Consider the following 11135-nt stretch of genomic DNA (forward strand, 5'->3'; position numbering starts at 1 on the left):
AACCCGTAACACTCCTCCATTTCATCAATTTTACTTGAATTTTATAAAAAATATCCTCATATAGCCTCTTCTGGAACACGTCTAAATATTTGAATTAATTGCACTTGGATGCCACTATGCTATCTACTCTAACCCCACTTTCTTACTTCATCTTTAAACCAGATTCACAATGCCTGTATATCGACGTGCGTGATTATCACTCTCTAACCTTGGTTAAATAGAGATTAATTGTAATAAAAATAAAACTAAAAGACTCAATGTCAATAAATAAAAATTTAAAAAATTTAAAGACATATTTTGCCTTATTTTTTATATAAACTATATTGTATAAGCTACACCCATTTCGAGGACCATTCAAAAATCCATTTCCTTATATTTTAAATTTTAAATTAAGAGAATTCTATAAAAAAAATTGTTTAATTTAAAATGATAAAAATACATTAATCGTTTAATTAGTTGAATTCAGAAAAAAACAAATGGATTTGATTGCCCAAAAAACTTATATAAAGCTAAACAGTAAGCAAAAAGTTAATATTATAATGTTCAACGTTTTAAAAAATTATTATAAAAACTATATTACCGAATTCTAAAATTTGTTCATCAGGCGTTGCCTAACATGACTATCATCTCTAGAACTCTTGAAAACATCTTTGCCTCCACGTCCTGGCTTACCTCTAGTCGATCCATCAACATTGAATTTGAAAACACCATCTATTGGGTTCACCCAAGAAACTCTTGCACTTGCAAAACAACACCACCCTTAAACTGACAGTGACTTAATCTTTATATTACATGAACTATACATGCTAATCTACAAAATTAACAATAAAATACATTAAAACATCAATTTGAATGTAGCTACTATCCTACTTCCAGCATAAACCCAGCTAAATCTTGGAAGAACATCCATCCTACCTTCCTCTATCAAACTTTAACCTTCTCTCCAATTCACATAATTAATTTCACTCAAGACTTACCGGCCGTATAGGAGGATTGAATCAGTACTGGACAAAGAATTAACAGAAGTATATGTGGAAGGATTTTCAGTAACTGGTCTGAACTCATCACAGGTCTCTATTATCTCCGGCAAAGAAGCATTTCCATCCAAATAATTCACCACTTCCTTCATGTCAGGCCTTGCTGCTGGTGCAGCTTGTGCACAAAGTAAACCTAATTTCAAAACTAACTCCATTTCCTCCGCCACATAATTTCCTTCTAATCTTGGATCAACTGTACTAATAACATCTTCTCTTCTGTAACATTGAAGAACCCAATCGCCCAAAATCATATCAGCAGCCAAACATTTAGGCTCGAAAGGCTTCCTTCCACAAGCAATTTCAAGCATAAAAGTTCCAAAAGAAAAAACATCACTACTTGTAGTAGGTTTCCCAGTTTTAATAAGCTCCGGTGCAAGATATCCTATAGTTCCGACCACACAAGTTGTTTGAGGATTCGCGCCGTGATCGTAAAACTTAGCAAGTCCAAAATCTCCGAGTCGAGCATTAAAATTTGCATCTAATAAAACATTGCTTGCTTTAACATCTCTATGTAGAACAACTTGCTCCCACTCAAAATGGAGGTAAAAAAGCCCCAAAGCTACATCTCGAATGATTCGAAAACGCTGATCCCAATTTAGATTAGGCTTTTCTTGGCTAAATAAGAACTTATCAAGACTTCCATTAGGCATATAATCATAAACCAAGAGAAGCTCTCCTTTTCTTCTACAATACCCTAGAAGTTGAACTAAGTTCCTGTGCCTTAACCTCCCCATGCTTGCAATTTCTGATATAAATTCTTTCATTCCTTGTGTTGAGTTATGAGAAGTTTTCTTGACTGCGACTTGTGTTTTACAAGGTAAAACACCTCTATAAACCCTGCCAAAACCGCCTGCTCCTAGTAAGTCTTTGTCTCTGAAACCTTTAGTTGCTTTATAAAGAACTTTGTAGGAGAATCTTTGAGGGCCATATTGTTTTTCCCAATCTTCACGAATTTCTTTATATTTCTTTCTTGTTAGACACATAGCGGCAAAGATTGCAGTAAAGAACAAAATTACCAGTGAAACCCCAGCAAGAACAAGTAATACATCGAACCGACTCACATCCTTTGATTTTTCTATAGAAGGCAATGAAGGAAGCTTTGAAAGGTCTAAACTTTGTGCTTCCCCTCTTTTGTTGAAGCTCCATCCAAGAATATAATGGCGACTAGAAACAGAACCAGTAGCAGCAGAAAACCCAACATACATAGAGTCTGTAAGAACTTGAGAAAAATTATTTACCTTAATTGACAAGAGAGGCCTTGTAGGTTTTGAGATTGTGATAGGAGCTATTGTTACATTAAGCAAATTATCTTCAGCTTCATCATCATATTCAATCCAAACCTGCATCGGATCGCCACTGTTGAGCTCTAAGCTTTTATTATTTATCCCTTCTTTGTCAAGAAAGTAAGCGACTGGGGTTGAATTGATGGATATTAAGCTGTTTATAGCAATTCCAACATGATTAGCATTGTCATCTTCCAAATCAGGACTTCTTGCAGAATCTAGCTCCACTGCGAACAAGTGGTTTGATGATAAACCATTATTTGAAGAATTCAAGAGTCCAAGATATTGGGTTGCCATAGCTCCGGCAAAATCTATAGATGGTGAGATAGCAAAAGCAATACCATGGCCGCCATGAGTTGGTAACTCAGGGACCATGGCGAATACAAAGGTGGTAGAGAACGAAAGAGATGATTTTTGAGAATTGAAGTTAAAAGGAAATGGAAAGAAAGCGCGGCCAATTTGTTGGAACGAAGTGTTTGTTAGTTCTAAAAGACCATTTGGATGGATTATTGCTATTCCATTTAGACTTAGATTGGCTCCTTGGAAGCCATTGTAGATAAACTGGTTTATTTCTTGAACTGAGGCTGAGAATTTTAAGCAAAGACAAAGAGCTATTAGTAGAATATGCAGTGGTGGTGGTGCTGCCATTGATGAAAAGAACAAAGAAATGGAGAAGAATAGGTTTTGATATTTTGCCTTTCAATTGCAAAAAATGTTTTGCTAAATATATGCAATTTTAATAGTTTGTGCTTGGAGTCATACTGATAGGTATTTATTTTATTTATATTGACGAAATATAGTGCCTTGGGACATATGTCATCCAACAAAGAAGAGAATTTTTAATGGCATGATGCAGTGTTTGTAACGAAGAACATAGCCTTCTATAAAAGTAATTTTTTTCAGTAAGGTATGACATTGAGAAAATAAATTTCTAGCCCAAACTAATTTGGATTCGCATGGGTCCGGGGAGGTAGGCTCACTAAAGGGTAAGCGCTCCATTCCGAGTGTTTAAAGGAACTCCATACTTAGAGCTGGAACTCAATACCTCTAGTTAAGGGAGAAGGGAGCATTGCCATCCTATCTCACCCCTCGGAAGTTTTCTCTATGTTTGTTTCAATTTATAGGAAAATATGATCACAGATTCAGCTTATTAAGGGGGTAAAATGTCATCTGTAAATATCAAACTCTTGAACCTCATTCAATGAGAAGAGTGTCGAATCATTCATTTAATTATATTCGATTATATCAATACGTAGTTGAGGATCAATAGTAATAGACATCATCTCTTAAATGAATTTTACTTATAAGTTCAGGATTACTAAAATTGGTAGAGTTTTATTTGAATAATAATCTTGGTATTTAAAATTTAGAGTTGTCACTGTTAAAAGGGTTTTATCCGAACACAACTTCGGATCCGAGCTTGTCTTATCACATGAAGTATACTAATTGTAATTTGACTAAGCAGCAAATAATTAATCATGATTTTAAAATATTAAAAATCAAAATTTTAATTTTTAAGTTTGGTGTATTGACTAATCCTTAAATCAATTTTATTAATTTGACTAATTGCAAATAATCAAACATACTTTTAAAAAATTGATGGTCCTACTTATGTCCCATTTTTTTTGAACATTTGTAAATAACAATAGGAAGAAAAACTATATCAATATATAAATATATATATGCAATGTAACTTTCATATGAAAACAAATGGCATTTTCCTAAGGAAACAAACAAATTAAGGAAATTGATATTGAACTAATGAAATTCACTTCTCCGAAATAGCCATCATCATAATTCGATTTTAACTCGAAATTCAACCAATTAAAACTGGCACTAAATCATAGTTACTGATATTTAGTTTTAAACTGTAACCAAAATCATTTATTTAAGTTTAGTGCCGGTTTTTTATTTTTTTAAACCGGAATAGACAATTTTAATTTAAAATATATAGTTCAAGTTTGAAAACATGTTCCTAAAAAACTTCTAATTTGTTTTTTTTTATTTTTTTATATTTTTTAAAATAAATTTTAAGAATTTTATTTAATTGGTTTAGTATCTTTCAATAGTAATATTTATTATTATTATTTATTCAAGTTATAAATTTAAACAAGAATTTCAAAAAATTTGAAATAAATTATCTTATTATGATTTTAAACTGGAATCGACCATTCTAAAACCATCTTAAACATTAACTAAAAACAGTTCGATTTCAATTTCACTTTTTTTATAATTAAAATCAGCAATTTTGAAGCTGAAACCGGGCAATTCTGGAGCCTGATCATGCCAAAGTATCATCCTTGAAAGTTATATTTAGTCTTGAAATATTTGATCAATGCATTCGTATCACATCTATAATATATATATATATATAAAAGAACGGAAAGAGGAAGCCCTTTATACAAAGTCACAATCAACTCACCTGCAACTGATAGTATAGTGCCAATTGACTTGGCTTGGCTACTTTGTAATCTGAACTCTAGCTTTTCCATTCTAAAATTAACCAGTAAAGCACTAATCAATAGTCATAATCATTTTTGATGGAACATTTATTGGTGAGGCAGAAATTTACTACTTTAGAAAAGAATAAGATAGGGGTATCAAAATTCATTAGGGCTAGCCTTAGTAACTCTGCCATGACACCTTTACACCAATTTCTTAATTAACTAATTATTTCCCAGAAAATTTGACCAATTCACAAAAGGGTACCTGTCCTATTATGAAACAGATTACTTGCCGTGAAGATCCAATCAAACAGCGTGGTCCAAACGTAAGGTGGATAAAAACAAGAATGGAAAAAACAAACTTCCTATTTAGATGCTACTCGTAAGGTGGAAAAACTGAATAAGAAAAATCTGCAACTAAGAGCTAAAATTGTCTTTTGAGGTGTGGTTGTCCCAAGTTCATAACAATATTTTCCTTTCCTTTTCCCAATTCCTCTTTCCTTCCATTTCCCCAGTCTCTTTCTCTCGTTAGTGCTCTGTTTCTATCTCTGGTTTACTATTCTGTTGACGGGTTCCATGAACTCCGCTGGGCAATCCAACGACGTAATGAAGGAGTCAGGTTTGAGGAATTGCCTTACGTTTGGACCACGCTGTTTGATTGTGAATTGGACAGATACCCTTTTGTGAATTGGTCAAATTTTCTGGGAAATAATTAGTTAATTAAGAAATTGGTGTAAAGGTGTCATGGCAGAGTTACTAATTAAAATCAGCAATTTTGAAGCTGAAACCGGGCAATTCTGGAGCCTGATCATGCCAAAGTATCATCCTTGAAAGTTATATTTAGTCTTGAAATATTTGATCAATGCATTCGTATCACATCTATAATATATATATATATATATATATATATATATATATATATAAAAGAACGGAAAGAGGAAGCCCTTTATACAAAGTCACAATCAACTCACCTGCAACTGATAGTATAGTGCCAATTGACTTGGCTTGGCTACTTTGTAATCTGAACTCTAGCTTTTCCATTCTAAAATTAACCAGTAAAGCACTAATCAATAGTCATAATCATTTTTGATGGAACATTTATTGGTGAGGCAGAAATTTACTACTTTAGAAAAGAATAAGATAGGGGTATCAAAATTCATTAGGGTTTGTAATTTTCCATTCTAAAATTAACCAGTAAAGCACTAATCAATAGTCATAATCATTTTTGATGGAACATTTATTGGTGAGGCAGAAATTTACTACTTTAGAAAAGAATAAGATAGGGGTATCAAAATTCATTAGGGCTAGCCTTAGTAACTCTGCCATGACACCTTTACACCAATTTCTTAATTAACTAATTATTTCCCAGAAAATTTGACCAATTCACAAAAGGGTATCTGTCCAATTCACAATCAAACAGCGTGGTCCAAACGTAAGGCAATTCCTCAAACCTGACTCCTTCATTACGTCGTTGGATTGCCCAGCGGAGTTCATGGAACCCGTCAACAGAATAGTAAACCAGAGATAGAAACAGAGCACTAACGAGAGAAAGAGACTGGGGAAATGGAAGGAAAGAGGAATTGGGAAAAGGAAAGGAAAATATTGTTATGAACTTGGGACAACCACACCTCAAAAGACAATTTTAGCTCTTAGTTGCAGATTTTTCTTATTCGGTTTTTCCACCTTATGAGTAGCATCTAAATAGGAAGTTTGTTTTTTCCATTCTTGTTTTTATGCACCTTACGTTTGGACCACGCTGTTTGATTGGATCTTCACGGCAAGTAATCTGTTTCATAATAGGACAGGTACCCTTTTGTGAATTGGTCAAATTTTCTGGGAAATAATTAGTTAATTAAGAAATTGGTGTAAAGGTGTCATGGCAGAGTTACTAAGGCTAGCCCTAATGAATTTTGATACCCCTATCTTATTCTTTTCTAAAGTAGTAAATTTCTGCCTCACCAATAAATGTTCCATCAAAAATGATTATGACTATTGATTAGTGCTTTACTGGTTAATTTTAGAATGGAAAAGCTAGAGTTCAGATTACAAAGTAGCCAAGCCAAGTCAATTGGCACTATACTATCAGTTGCAGGTGCGTTGATTGTGACTTTGTATAAAGGGCAACTTATCATTGCAAATGTTGCATCTCAAATTGATGAACAGTTGCTGTTGCTCTCGTCAAATTGGGTTAGTGGTGGCATTTTTTGTGCAGTTGGTGCATTGTGCTTAGCATCGTTATATATTGTCCAGACTTGGATTCTGAAGGAGTACCCTACGGAGTTGATGGTAACGTTGATAAGTTGCATCTTTGTGACCCTGTTATCTGCTGTAGTCTCTCTAATTGTAGAGAAAGACTCGAATGCTTGGATACTAAAGCCTGATGTTGAATTGACAGCTATTTTGTGCTCAGCAATTTTTGCAGTGTCACTTCGTAGTGTAGTTCATGCTTGGGCATGTCGCAAGAAAGGACCTCTCTAAACTGCCATGTTTAAACCACTTCGGATGGTTATTGCAACTTTCATGGGGGTTTCTTTTCTTGGGGACAACCTTTATGTTGGAAGTGATGGGAGCGGGTATAAAGCGGAAACAACCCTCATCGAAACCATATGAGGCAAACTAAAAACATTATCGAACAAATCAATAAACTGACCTCTTGAAGCGCAGAATCGCTCACCGGTCTTCTTTCCAGAGATCTTGGAGTCACCCACGATCTTCTGCAGTAATCCCTAACTATCTCTCTTTTGGAACTCTCTGAGTGGCAGAGAATAGAATAACGTGCGTATCTCCATTCTTAGGGTTTTCCAATCTTATATTAAAAAACCTCTCTTCGATAGGAAGATATTTTTTAATATAAAATAAATTAAATAAAAAATTATTTAATTAAAATAATTATCAATTATTTTAAAACTAAATAATTTATCTATTATTTAATACACCCTTAACTTTCCAAATAATTAGGGCACTACAGGACCGCAGGAATAAAATAAATCAGGCTACTAATTATAATAAGAACCTATGTAGACCAACATATTCTTATTATAATTAATCATGAATTATTCCACTAAAAACTCATGACTGAACTCCTTATTTATTTTACAATTCCACAACATAATAAAATAATGTTCCCCACGTTAAGATTACAGATGCTGTCATTTAAATAACTTACTGACAATTTATTTAAATCACAATATAACTTTAAGATTGTCGCTCAACTTATTTCATGTGTCGGATTCAATATCCACCTGCAGGGTTTACACTATGAAACCTTATAAGCTTACTTAAAGTGCATCATCAATCTCTAAACCGAGACATGGATTCTATCATTAATTAATATTTCACAAACACAAAATATCTTTGCTCAATTCACCGAGAATATTATTCCAATAATGAAACTCACCCTTTAATGAATCAAAACACAAGACAATCAATGTTTGCTCATATTAAAATAAATCAAGATTAAGAACAATAAACATTATTTCTAATGTCCTAGAGAATATGTTTAACAGTCAGTACTAAACATCCATTCTCTACTTGGTCCAATTAAATACATACAAAATGTACTAATCACAATTATTGTTCATATGCTAATAACATTTATTTAATGCAAATTTCCAATTAAATACAAAGAAATAATTGTCAATAGAAAATCATTCATAGCTATACTATTATATATGCATGGTTAATAGTATATCTCTATCAATCTCCCACTTAAACTCATAACCATGCATCTATAACTTTAACTCCCATTCCTTCTACATGACTGTCAAAAGTCTTTGCTGGTAAGCTTTTTGTAAAAGGATCTGCCAGGTTGTTTTCCGATGCAATCTTTGTCACTACCACATCTCCCCTTTGAATTATGTCTCGTATCAAATGATACTTCCTCTCAATGTGTTTTGCCCTTTTATGGCTCCGTGGCTCCTTCGAGTTTGCAACTGCCCCACTATTATCACAATAAAGTGTAATAGGCAATTGCACTGAAGAAACTACGCCTAGATCCATAAGGAAGTTCCTAAGCCATACTGCTTCCTTTGCAGCTTCAGAAGCTGCCACATATTCAGCTTCCATGGTGGAGTCAGCAACACAAGTTTGCTTAATACTCCTCCAACTTATGGCTCCACCTCCCAAGACAAAAACATTACCAGAGGTTGACTTCCGAGAGTCCTTATCAGTCTGAAAATCCGAATCTGTATACCCAATGGGTACAAGATCGTCAGATTGATAAACTAACATATAATCCCTAGTCCTTTTCAAGTACTTGATTATATGCTTGACTGCAGTCCAGTGTTCTCGCCCAGGATTAGATTGAAATCTGCTAACCATGCCAACAGCAAAACAGATATCAGGTCTGGTACACAACATTGCATACATAAGACTTCCAACTGCAGAAGCATATGGAACTGCCTTCATGTTCTCTATCTCCTCAGGTGTCTTAGGACATTGGTCCTTAGATAGAGTGATTCCATGTCTGAAGGGAAGAAAACCCTTCTTGGAATCCTGCATGCTGAAACGAGCAAGAATGGTATCAATATAAAGTGCTTGAGATAAGCTAATCATCCTTTTCTTGCGATCTCGCATAAGCTTAATCCCAAGAATATGAGCAGCCTCTCCCAAATCCTTCATATCAAAACGTTGGGATAGCCAATCTTTGACAGAATTCAACATACCTACACAATTCCCTATAAGCAGAATATCATCCACATATAGTACTAGAAAAACAACCTTACTACCATTCCATTTCTTATACACACAAGACTCATCATGACACTGATCAAAGCCAAAACTTTTAATCGCCTGGTCAAAACAAGTATTCCATGACCTAGATGCTTGTTTAAGCCCATAAATGGACCTATTCAATTTGCAAAGCAAATTTTCTTGTCCATTGTTTATGAAACCTTCTGGTTGCTTCATATAGATGCATTCATCAAGACTTCCATTTAGGAAAGCTGTCTTGACATCCATTTGCCAAATCTCATAATCATAATGAGCTGCAATGGATAGAAGAGTTCTAATAGACTTTAGCATGGCTACCGGCGAAAAAGTTTCCTCATAATCGATCCCTTCTTTCTGAGTAAACCCTTTCGCAACAAGCCTTGCCTTATAAGTTTGCACTTTACCGTCTATACCCCTCTTTTTCTTATAGATCCACTTACATCCGATGGGTTTAACCCCTTCAGGTGGTTCTACAAGTTCCCAGACTTGATTAGAGTACATGGACTCCATCTCAGATTTCATAGCTACAAGCCACTTATCAGCATCTTTATCTTGTAGTGCTTCATCGTAACAGACAGGTTCAATATTCACTTCTTCAGGGATTCTATCAAAAGCTTCTCCCAAAAGTGTATATCGAACTGGTGGTCGTCTAATTCTCCCACTACGACGAAGTACTACAGGTTCTGCAATCACACCTTCATCTTGCTGTGGCTGTAAAGCCGGCAAGTCCATGACTAGTGGGACTACATCTTGATCATGTTCTGGAACTTCAACATGTCTGTCATCACTAGGAGGCAATGAAATGTTAGAAGCCCCAACATTGTGCTCCTGTATATTTGGATCAACAGCTGCCACTTCAGTTTCTACATAACTCCCACTACTTTCAGGTGGTAGTGAAATGTTAGGTACTGAATATTCAGGCTGATGTTGATTTACTGGTCGACTAACATTTCTTCCACTACGACTAGGCAATGGAATGTCAGCTCCAACCATTGATGGTTTAGGTTGTTGTTCTAATGGAAAGGTTCTAGTTGGTATATTTTCTCCTCTCAATTCATACAACGCTAATTGACTTTTGGGAATATGGTTTTTAATATAGTCTTCCTCAAGATAATGTGCATTGGTGCTAACAATGACCGTTTTATCTTGAGAACTATAAAATAAACCACCTTTCGTTCCTCTAGGATATCCAATAAAGAAGCATAAGTCTATTTTTGATTCCAACTTATCTGCTTTCCTTTTCAGCACATGGGCTGGACAACCCCACATCCGAACATGTCTTAGACTTGGCTTTCGCCCAGTCCACAGTTCTGTAGGAGTTTTAGGTACTGACTTAGATGGAACCAAATTCAGAATATATGCTGCTGTTTCTATGGCATACCCCCAAAACGAAATGAGCAAATCTGAATAACTCATCATTGATCTAACCATTTCCATAAGCGTCCTATTTCTTCTTTCTGCTACACCATTCTGTTGTGGCATACCAGGTGCAGACAACTGTGAAGTAATTCCTTGTTCTGATAAATAAGTAATGAATTCCCTAGAGAGGTATTCGCCACCACGGTCAGACCGTAACGACTTGATATATTTTCCATGTCGTTTCTCCGTTTTTGCCTTGAACTCTTTGAATTTCTCAAACCATTCAGACTTACGGCGCAACA

At 34.9% G+C, this 11135-nt stretch overlaps 1 pseudogene; it reads right to left on the reverse strand.

The window, feature by feature from the left end:
• Nucleotides 1–504: 504 nt before the first annotated feature.
• LOC149495983 (L-type lectin-domain containing receptor kinase SIT2 pseudogene) lies at nt 505–3321 on the reverse strand (annotated as a pseudogene).
• Between the last annotated feature and the right edge of the window lie 7814 nt (nt 3322–11135).

The sequence above is a fragment of the Jatropha curcas genome, chromosome 5 (genome assembly GCF_041381405.1).
Source record: "Jatropha curcas cultivar XTBG-Jc1 chromosome 5, XTBG_Jcur_1.0, whole genome shotgun sequence".
In the NCBI taxonomy this organism is placed as follows: Eukaryota; Viridiplantae; Streptophyta; class Magnoliopsida; order Malpighiales; family Euphorbiaceae; genus Jatropha; species Jatropha curcas.